At 39.7% G+C, this 11,354-nt stretch overlaps 1 non-coding gene across 1 annotated transcript; it reads left to right on the top strand.

The window, feature by feature from the left end:
- Positions 1-5,759: 5,759 nt before the first annotated feature.
- Positions 5,760-5,866, top strand: LOC125496142 (small nucleolar RNA R71). Its single transcript, XR_007272844.2, has one exon. It is a non-coding gene; the product is annotated as a small nucleolar RNA R71 (small nucleolar RNA).
- The last annotated feature ends 5,488 nt before the right edge of the window (positions 5,867-11,354 follow it).

Genomic DNA, 11,354 nt, shown 5'->3' with positions numbered 1-11,354 from the left:
TAGACCATTGTAGAATGCTTGGGTGATGAACCACTTATCCAGATTGTGGTGTGGGCATTCTCTCTGCAGATCCTTGAATCTATTCCATGCTTCCTTCAGTGTTTCATCGGTTCTTGTTGGAAGGTGGCAAGCTTGTGTCTTATTTCTGCAGTTTTGGTGGGAGGGTAGTACTCTTTCAGGAATGCTTCAGATATAGCACTCCACTCAGTTTCATTAACATCATTCAGCCACTTCTGTGCCTTGTCCTTTAGTGAAAATTCAAAGACCATGAACCTTCAACTGATCAGGAGTGACCCCTTGGTGCTTAACGGTACGACAAAGCTGTTGAAACCGTTGTAAATGATTTGCAGGGTCTTCAGATGGATGGCCACCAAATGATTCTGCTGGATCATGTTGATGAGGCCAGGCTTGATTTCGAAGTTGACTGCTTGATATCAGGCATAGTAGGGCCTGTGGGAACATTGCCAGGAGAAGGTACCCCATAAGATTTCAGCGACTTAGGAGGCATAATTGGTTCAGTTGGTTCTTCCGTGGCTTTTTTCTGATTAGCAGACTGCTTTTTCTTCTTTGTGTCTTCTTGAGCTGCCGGATGGTTTTCTCAAGATCAGGATCAGTCTGAACTGGAGAACCTGTTCTTTTAGACCTGGGCATAAAAGAAACAAAGAAAAATGTGCAGTGAGATGGCCTCAATTGGAACTTGAAGTTCCAATGAGACAGCAGAAATAGTCAAATAATTAATCAGAAAGCTATAGAAACTAGCCGTCTCCCCGGCAACGGCGCCAAAAACTTGATGTGTTTTAAAATATACCGCAAGTGCACGGTGTCTGTTTAGCAGAAACTGGCAAATACGGGTCGATCCACAGGGAGAGGAGTTCTACAGATTTGTGTCAATTATCTAACTATTCAGAGAGTAAATGATTGATAATTAATAACTAAACTAAAATAAACTAGAACGCAGAAAAATGGAGATTTATCAAATAATTAAAAGCCTAGGGCAATCGATCGGTCCACCATGCTTATACCAGTTTAATCAATATAATATAGTTCAACAACACTTGGATTGAGGTTCGAATAAATGAAATATTTCGCTAATCCTTGGTCAGGCATTAACAACTCCTAGATTAACATATGCCAGTACGGTCGCTCAACATAATCAAATCTACCTATTGTAACAAGCCTCTAATGAATATGATCTTTCGATTCTAATTCTTATTAGCTAAACATAACTCATGATATTGCGCAATTACATGAATTAAACAAGTATAACAAATCAATAGGAATTATTCTAATTCAATCCAATTATTGAAGAACATCAAATCACAATCAAAAAAGGTATAAACATGGCTTCCCTCTCTAAACCCTAGAAATAGACTACTCACTCATGATGATATTGAAAACGATAAACATAATCAAAGTAAAAGAATTCATGAAATTAAACTAAGTAGAGAAGAATACCAAATGATTGAAGAACGATGGAAAAGGAAATCGACGATCTATATAATCTTCCAATGTAAAAGTTCAACAAAATAGAGAGAATAAACTAAGTGTTTGGCCCTAAAAAACGTAGAAAATAAGTAGGTTAACGAAAATACTAAAAACCTATTTATACTAATTACAAAACCGGCTAAAAAACCCGAAAAATCGCGTCCTGAGAGTCCGCCCGGGCGACGGTGATCAGAAATTTACGACAAAAAAGCAAATCCGCCCGCGTCGGGCGCGTAAGCAAATTTTCCATTTGGTCGCCCGGTTGACCGGGCTAACATTCCTTGAATTTTGGTGAAAAATAATTTCGCCCGGTCGGGCAAAACCGCCCGGTCGACCGGGCGGAGAAACAGTGATTTTGCGTCAACTTGTGAAGGTGTATCTCTCAAACCAGATGTCGGATTGGGGCGTGTGACCTATCATTGGAAAGCCCTTGAAGTCTAGTTTCCAACCCAATTGGAATTTTGTGATTATCAATTGTATATCAAAAGTTATGGCAAAATACTGAACAGGTGTCAGTTTTTACACTTCGTTCGCTAACTCTTTGCTTCATTCTAACTCGAAATTGTCCCGAATGGATGCATTGTGATCCTTGAGCAATATATCTTCATCTTCAATGATTGATAAGCTTGATCTTAGTAATCATAATCAATTTGCATCAAAGTAACCTGAAAATGACAAACACGCAAACGGGGAGTAGTAGAGCACAACTTACGTAATTCATTCCATTATGCACCTAAATGCTCTAAAAGGAGTTCTAAATGCAATCAAAATGCATCTAAATGCTATATATATGTGACATATCAAACTCCCCCAAGTTAAACCTTTGCTTGTCCTCAAGCAAATAAGACATGAACATGAATATGATTGCTTCACCCCTTTATATATGAAAACAGAGATAAAAATCTTTTGTAAACTCATAAATCATTCAAGTAGGCACAATTCAAGTTCAACTGTTCAGATTACTCTATTTACCAATCGCCCAAACAAGCATCAAATGCGGCTGCCTTATATGACATCAAATCTCGAAAAGGCACTCACTGGGGTGTCACTCCTCTCACATTTTTGTGGCAGGCAAAAGATGTGCCCGATCACTACCATCCCAACCATAATAACCCTTCCCAGTCACACTCTCATGTGTTTAGAAAGGTGATAATGTCACTCAACCTAATCATGTCGACTCAAGTAGCGAACGTACTCTTTAACCTTGACAAACTGACCACATCAATCCAATAGACAATGTAAGCGCAAGCTCAAGAGGACTTTTTCAGGGTTGTAATGAGGCTTAGGTATGGGTATGGATTATGTATGGGAAATGTGGTGGAAAAACCAAGAATAGGGGAGCAAAGTTACTAGATGTATCAACCTGAATATAGCCAATAACAGTGTCCCAATTCTATAAATCAAAAATTTCCATAAACTCATCCTTGAAGCAGTGTGATGAATTTTTTTTCTTTGCAAGCACTTGTAAAAGAAAGAATTTTTGACTTTTTGTTCGTTTCTTCTTCTTTTCAATCTTTCTTTTTCTTTCTCTTTGCATTTTTTTCCAATCCCATAATCACATGTATTTCATTTTGCTCATTCTTTTCTTTTTCTCAGCTTTTGTACCTTAATACAATCATCTCCATCCAAAGTAACTCATAAAAACTATCTCAGATACTAACTCAAACATATGCTCCCCCAAGCTAGGCTTGGGATTAATATCAAAATAAGGGCCATGGGCATGTAATGAGGTTTAGTAACCTGAAATAGTCATTAGGCTCAGCGGGGCTAAGGAGGGTAAAAGTATATCACAAAAATTACTTTAAGGCTCAAAAAGCAGACAAAAGAACCGCCTCTATCACAACAATTGCCACAAGTTATGATATCAATGCGTACGATGTCAAAGTCAAGATCAGTCAGCTAATGAGGAACTAACACACAAGAAAACAGAATGGATATAGAAATGAATCCATTGGCAAGAATGAATCCTCACAGTCTAACCAATTCAAGTATGCAGTCAAGATAAGCGCTTTATTATCAAAACTCATTGAGGGTCAAGGCATTTAGAGTTCACATTCCAGCATCACAATCTCAAGTGCCCAACTATCCAGATAAAGAGCCCAAATATACTTTCAAAGAACATCATGGGGCACAGGGAAGCAATCACACCAATCCAGTCAAATCGTATTTTTCGTATTTTTTCAGCAATATTTGTTTTTTTTTTTTTTGAAAGCAAATAAATCTGGCCTAAGAAAGCAAAAGTCTACACTAAAAGGTAGTAAAAGAGAGAAAATACATACAAAAATCCTCCCCCAAGCTGAACGTGGCAATGTCCTCAGTGCCGCAAGATGAACTATAGGACTATGCTTAGAGGAAAAATTAACGTTAGTACGCTCCTGCTCTCTCACTCTCTAAAAGGGAAAAAATGAAAAAAAAATAAGAAAAAAAAAGATAAGAGAAAAAAAACTACGGGTTGCCTCCCGCTTAGCGCTGGTTTATAAAGGTCCCGCACGACCATATTACCTCCTCAATCTCAAATCGGAGGGGCTTGGCAATGAGTGCCCCCCTCATCAAACATTTTCCTCCTGCAGCAATTTTGCTCAAGCATAGGAGACTTAACAGCATTGGTTAGTTTAAAAGTGACATTATCATCACCAACACTCAAAAGTTAAAGACCCAGACTTGACATCTATAACAGACCAGCTGTACACAAAAACGGCCTACCAAGAATAATAGGAATTTGGGCATCCTCCTCCATATCAAGCACCACAAAATCAACAGGAATATAAAACTTTCCCACCCTAACAGGGACGTCTTCTAAAACACCTAGAGGGTATTTTATAGAACGATCGGCCATTTGCAAAGTAATTTGAGTGCACTTAAGTGCTCCCATATTCAGTTTCTTATAAACAGATAAAGGCATGACAGACACAGAAGCACCTAAATCACACAATGCCTTATCTATAAATAATGCACCTACATGGCAAGGGATGGAAAAACTACCAGGATCCTTCAACTTAGGGGGGTTCATTTTGTAAAAAGCACTACACTCTTCAGTTAGAGCGACTCGATCTACCCCACCAAAGTCTTTCTTTTTGTAATCATGTCTTTCAAAAACTTAGCATAAACAGGCACTTGAGAAATAAGTTCAGTAAAAGGAATTGTTACCTCAAGGTTCTTGACCATAGTCAAGAACTTACCAAGTTGTTGATCGACCTTCGACTTCTGCATCCTATGGGGAAAAGGTAGCCTTGGTGTAATAGGCGTTTCAGAAACCTTTTCCCTCCGCTTTCCTGTCTGATCTTCCTTAGCTAGTTCGACCTCAGACATCGAACTCTTCTCCGCTTCTTCCTCTACCACCTCTTTCTCCTTGCTAGGAGCATCATCATCAATGGGCATGGGAGGAGCATCATAAACAGTGCCGCTACGAAGTGTAAGGCATTGACAGTCTCCTTTGGGATGGGTTGTCCCGGCAGATGACCTGGTTGCCTCTGTGCATTATTTTCCGCCACCTGAGCAAGTTGAGTCTCCAAATGCTTGGTGGTGTTCTTCAGCTCCTTGATGCTCTCCTCATGATTTTTCTGCATAGAAACCATCATTTTCATTAGATCAGACATAGTAGGCTCTTGGAGCTGGTATTATGAGGAGTTTGCTGCTGATAGCCTTGGGGTGAAGGCCTATTGAAACCAGGAGGGGGTTTTGAGGAGCCCCTTGATAATATGGTTGTCTAGCAGCATGTTGTGGGTTTTGATGTGGTGGTTGGTAGGAAGATTGTGGTGGAGGTTGAGGATTTTGAACATTGTTGTTCTTGTAGGAAAAATTAGGATGTTCTCTCCAACCTGGGTTGTGTGTGTTAGAGTATGGGTTGTGTGGAGGTCTTTGCTGAAAAACATTTGCATGCGCCATTTGATTCGGATCAGGTTGATTGTAGCAACAATCATGACCAAAGTGGCCTTGAACACCACACACTTCACAAAAGGAAGAAGTAATAGGAGCCATGGAAGACATTGCATTAATACTCATAGGAGGAATACTAGACTGCAAAGATTTCAGTGAGTCCATCTTCATGCTCAACTGGGCTACTTGTGAAGACAACAAGGCATATGCATCAACATCCAACTTTTTCTTTGTAATAGTCCTGGAAGAACTATGATCATTCTCTGCTAAGTTGGCCAGAAAATTATACCCTTCATCCACCTCCTTATCTAAGAAGACTCCCCCTGCAGATGAATCGATGTACTCTTGATATGGGTTGTAGACCATTGTAGAATGCTTGGGTGATGAACCACTTATCCAGATTGTGGTGTGGGCATTCTCTCTGCAGATCCTTGAATCTATTCCATGCTTCCTTCAGTGTTTCATCGGGTTCTTGTTGGAAGGTGGCAAGCTTGTGTCTTATTTCTGCAGTTTTGGTGGAGGGTAGTACTCTTTCAGGAATGCTTCAGATATAGCACTCCACTCAGTTTCATTAACATCATTCAGCCACTTCTGTGCCTTGTCCTTTAGTGAAAATTCAAAGACCATGACCTTCAACTGATCAGGAGTGACCCCTTGGTGCTTAACGGTACGACAAAGCTGTTGAAACCGTTGTAAATGATTTGCAGGGTCTTCAGATGGATGGCCACCAAATGATTCTGCTGGATCATGTTGATGAGGCCAGGCTTGATTTCGAAGTTGACTGCTTGATATCAGGCATAGTAGGGCCTGTGGGAACATTGCCAGGAGAAGGTACCCCATAAGATTTCAGCGACTTAGGAGGCATAATTGGTTCAGTTGGTTCTTCCGTGGCTTTTTTCTGATTAGCAGACTGCTTTTTCTTCTTTTGTGTCTTCTTGAGCTGCCGGATGGTTTTCTCAAGATCAGGATCAGTCTGAACTGGAGAACCTGTTCTTTTAGACCTGGGCATAAAAGAAACAAAGAAAAATGTGCAGTGAGATGGCCTCAATTGGAACTTGAAGTTCCAATGAGACAGCAGAAATAGTCAAATAATTAATCAGAAAGCTATAGAAACTAGCCGTCTCCCCGGCAACGGCGCCAAAAACTTGATGTGTTTTAAAATATACCGCAAGTGCACGGTGTCTGTTTAGCAGAAACTGGCAAATACGGGTCGATCCACAGGGAGAGGAGTTCTACAGATTTGATGTCAATTATCTAACTATTTCAGAGAGTAAATGATTGATTAATTAATAACTAAACTAAAATAAACTAGAACGCAGAAAAATGGAGATTTATCAAATAATTAAAAGCCTAGGGCAATCGATCGGTCCACCATGCTTATACCAGTTTAATCAATATAATATAGTTCAACAACACTTGGATTGAGGTTCGAATAAATGAAATATTTCGCTAATCCTTGGTCAGGCATTAACAACTCCTAGATTAACATATGCCAGTACGGTCGCTCAACATAATCAAATCTACCTATTGTAACAAGCCTCTAATGAATATGATCTTTCGATTCTAATTCTTATTAGCTAAACATAACTCATGATATTGCGCAATTACATGAATTAAACAAGTATAACAAATCAATAGGAATTATTCTAATTCAATCCAATTATTGAAGAACATCAAATCACAATCAAAAAGGTATAAACATGGCTTCCCTCTCTAAACCCTAGAAATAGACTACTCACTCGATGATATTAAACGAATAAACATAATCAAAGTAAAAGAATTCATGAAATTAAACTAAGTAGAGAAGAATACCAAATGATTGAAGAACGATGGAAAAGGAAATCGACGATCTATATAATCTTCCAATGTAAAAGTTCAACAAAAGTAGAGAGAATAAACTAAGTGTTTGCCCTAAAAACGTAGAAAAATAAGATAGTTTAACGAAAATACTAAAAACCTATTTATACTATTACAAAACCGGCTAAAAAACCCGAAAAATCGCGTCCTGAGAGTCCGCCCGGTCGACCGGGGAAATCCGCCCGGTCGGGCGACGGTGATTACAGAAATTTACGACAAAAAAGCAAATCCGCCCGGTCGGGCGCGTAAGCAAATTTTCCATTTGTCGCCCGGTTGACCGGGCTAACATTCCTTGCATTTTGGTGAAAAATTATTTCGCCCGGTCGGGCAAAACCGCCCGGTCGACCGGGCGGAGAAACAGTGATTTTGCGTCAACTTGTGAAGGCTGTATCTCTCAAACCAGATGTCGGATTGGGGCGTGTGACCTATCATTGGAAAGCCCTTGAAGTCTAGTTTCCAACCCAATTGGAATTTTGTGATTATCAATTGTATATCAAAAGTTATGGCCAAAATAGTGAACAGGTGTCAGTTTTGACACTTCTTTCTAACTCTTTGCTTCATTCTAACTCGAAATTGTCCCGAAATGGATGCATTGTGATCCTTGGCAATATATCTTCATCTTCAATGATTAATAGCTTGATCTTAGGTAATCATAATCAATTTGCATCAAAGTAACCTGAAAATGAACAAAACACGCAAACGGGGAGTAGTAGAGCACAACTTACGTAATTCATTCCATTATGCACCTAAATGCTCTAAAAGGAGTTCTAAATGCAATCAAAATGCATCTAAATGCTATATATATATGTGACATATCAGTAACACGCTACCCTACACCGGGCAAGCGTGGTTGTGGCCCGAGCGAGCGGTCCGCCTTGGACGGGCGGTTCCAAGCCCGGGCATGCATAAATTCAAGGGACCTTGGGCAGTAGCTAGCATGGGGTTCAGCCCGGGCGGGGGTACTTTACCCGTGCGAGCTCTTTTTCGGGCTCGTCTGGGCAACCCAGATCTATCGGGATCTTACATATTCATCTTTAATATCGACCCTTATTATTTATTAACCCCCTTAAAATATTTAAACCCTCCACTTTTATGTTTTAGGTCATCATTCATACAAAGAGAGATCAACCTAGGGTTTAGTGAAAGAGGAGAGATAAATAACATTAGACTCATCCATTAATGCTTGTATTTCATCCATTTTTGCCATTAATCAAAGGTGTTTGCTTGGTGGATTTTTTTCTCCCGATTCTCGGGTTTTTCCACGTTACTCGGTTTGTTTTCATTGCTTTTCCTATTTGTGCTTAGTTTCATAACTTTTCATTGATTAATTGATTTGCATTATATACAAGTAATTAGTTATTTTACTTAATCTAATTTAGAACAAATATATCAAGAGCTAAGGTTTACCTTGGGAAAAGTATTTGAATTAGATTTGTGTTCAAAACTAGTTATGTTGATTGGAGTTCAAAGCTTTTTTCTTTGTGGATATAAAGTTGTGATTTTTTATCTTGGGTTGTTGTTCAACAATGGAGGATGGAAAGGTGAGACTTGAGAAGTTTCATGGGAAAATTGGCATTTGAAAGATGAAAATAGATGACTATTTGTATCAAAAGAATATTTTCCTATATGTAGGAGGATGAATGGAAAGTGCTTGACCGACAAGGTGTTGGTCTGGTGAGATTGACATTGGCCGGAGTGTGGCTTTCAATGTCAAGGAGACGAAAACAATGGCGGAGTTGATGCAAACTCTATCAAATATGTATGAGAAGCCCTCGACAATTAACAAGGTATATTTGATGCGTCGGTTGTTTAATCTGTAGGTGGTTAATGTAAGTTCGACCGCCGACATAAATGAGTTCAATTCGATTAGTAGTCAATTGTCTTCGGTTGATATCAAGTTTGAAGATGAAGTGAGAGCATTGATTTAAATGTCTTCTTTGCCTATATCATGGGATATAGTGGTTTCCACCATTAACAACTCTTCGAGGAAGGAGGAGTTAGCATGTGACGATGTGAGGAACCTTATCTTGAGTGAGAGCATTTGGAGAAAAGAGTCCGGTGAATCCTTGGGTGAATCTTATCATAGTGGTAATAGGGGAGGGGAAGACAACAAAAGGGTAATGCCAAGCATAGGGGGTCGAAGTGCAGGGGCCGAAGTAAGTTGAAAGGTGGTGCTCATCTTGTGTGTTCGAATTGTAGTGTGAAGGGCACACCAAAAGATAGTGTCTCAATCCCAAGAAGAAGGGTGGTCTGAATCATAAGAATCGGGATGATGCAAGTTCATCAGTTAGTGTTACATACGATGAACTTGTTGATGCTTTGATTTTGAGTGTTCATAGCCCAATTGATTTTTGGGTCCTTGATTTGGGAGCTTTATTTCATTTCTCTCCATGTAAGGAGCTATTTCGCAACTTCAGGGTGGGAAGTTGGGGAAGGTTTATCTAGACGATAATGAGCCTTTGGATATTATGGGGAAAGGGAAGTTATGGTCAAGACTCAAAGTGGGAGCCTATGAAAACTTCAAGATGTTAAATTTATACCTAAGTTGAAAAATAATTTGATTTCGATGGGTCAATTGGACTCATATGGTTATAGAACCATGTTTGGTGAAGGTGTTTGGAAGGTAACTAAAGGAACCATGGTGGCGCGCGGCTCGTGGCTCTAAAACCGGCATACTTTACACTACCATAAGGTGTAAGAACATGATTGCTACAACCACAAAATGTGACACCAAGCTATGGCATACTTGCTTGGGCACCTGAGTGAGAAGGGGATGAAGATTCTAGCTTCAAGGGGTAAGTTGTCGGGTTTGAAATCAATCGACATGTATCTTTGTGAGAGTTGTGTCTTTAGGAAGCAAAAGAAAGTGTCCTTCACAAAAATCAATAAGTCTTTGAAAGATGATAAATTAAATCTAGTACACACGGATGTATGGGGGCCTTCCCCCATCAATTCCCTTTGTGGCTCACAGTATTTTATGACCTTCATTGATGATCGATTTTAGCCGGAAAGTATGGATTTACTTTAAGAAGAAAAAGTCCGAGGTGTATGAAACCTTCAAGGTTCCGAAGGCGAAAGTTGAGAATCAATCGGGCAAGAAGATAAAAAGTATCAAGTCCGATAATGGAGGTGAGTATAAGTTGGAAGCTTACAAGAAGCTTTTTCAAGAGCATGGCATTGTTTTAGTGAGGACTATTTCGGAAAACCTCGCCAAAATGGGTTAGTGGGAGAATGAATATAAGACTACTTGAGAGGGCAAGGAGCATGAGGATCCATGCGGGTCTTCATACGTGCTTTTGGCCCAATGCCGTGAGCACCGCGGTATACTTGATCAATTGGGGGCCTAGTGTTCCCTTGGATTTCAAGATTCCGGAGAAAGTTTGGAGTGGTAAAGAGGTATGTCTCTCACACTTGAGAACTTTTGGTTGTGTTGTCTAGGTTCACTCCGAAAAGCATGATAAGCTTGACCAGAAGGCCATTAAATGCTACTTCATAGGATATGGTTGTGAAATATATGGGTATCGTATTTGGGATTCGAAGAACCGTGTGGTCATTACGCATTATGATGTGATCTTTAATGAGAAATCCTTGTATAAGGATAATTTTGGTGGAGATTCAATTGAGATAGGGTGGATTGGAGAAGAACAAGAAATAGTTGAGATAGATGATGTTCAAGCTTCTCAACAAGATTTTCAAGCTCCCAATGTTGATGAATCTAATGATTTAGAGGATGATACTCTTAATGACATGGATGATGAGGTTCAAGGTGAACCAAGAACTCCACAAGCTAACTCCACTGCTCAAGTGAGGAGATCTTCAAGGTCTATCAAGACACCGAATTGAAACTCCCTCATTGACTACTTGTTGTTGACCAATGCGGGTGAACTGGAGTACTATGGTGAAGCAATGAAGTCTAGTGAATCGTCTAATTGGGAGCAAGCCATGAAAGATGAGATGGACTCATAGGTGAAGAACAAGACTTGGGTGTTGGGTGATCAACCCAAAGGAAAAAGATCACTATTGACCAAGTAGATCTTTCGAAAGAAGGATGAACCGTATGACACTTTCCATTTCAAGGCAAGGCTTGTGGTAAAGGGGTTTTCACAAAATGAAGAGGTTGATTATCAAGATATTTT

This window comes from Beta vulgaris, chromosome 3 (assembly GCF_026745355.1).
Source record: "Beta vulgaris subsp. vulgaris cultivar EL10 chromosome 3, EL10.2, whole genome shotgun sequence".
NCBI lineage: Eukaryota > Viridiplantae > Streptophyta > Magnoliopsida > Caryophyllales > Amaranthaceae > Beta > Beta vulgaris.
The sequence above is the reverse complement of the archived record's forward strand: the minus strand, read 5'-3'. Positions and strand labels throughout refer to the sequence as shown.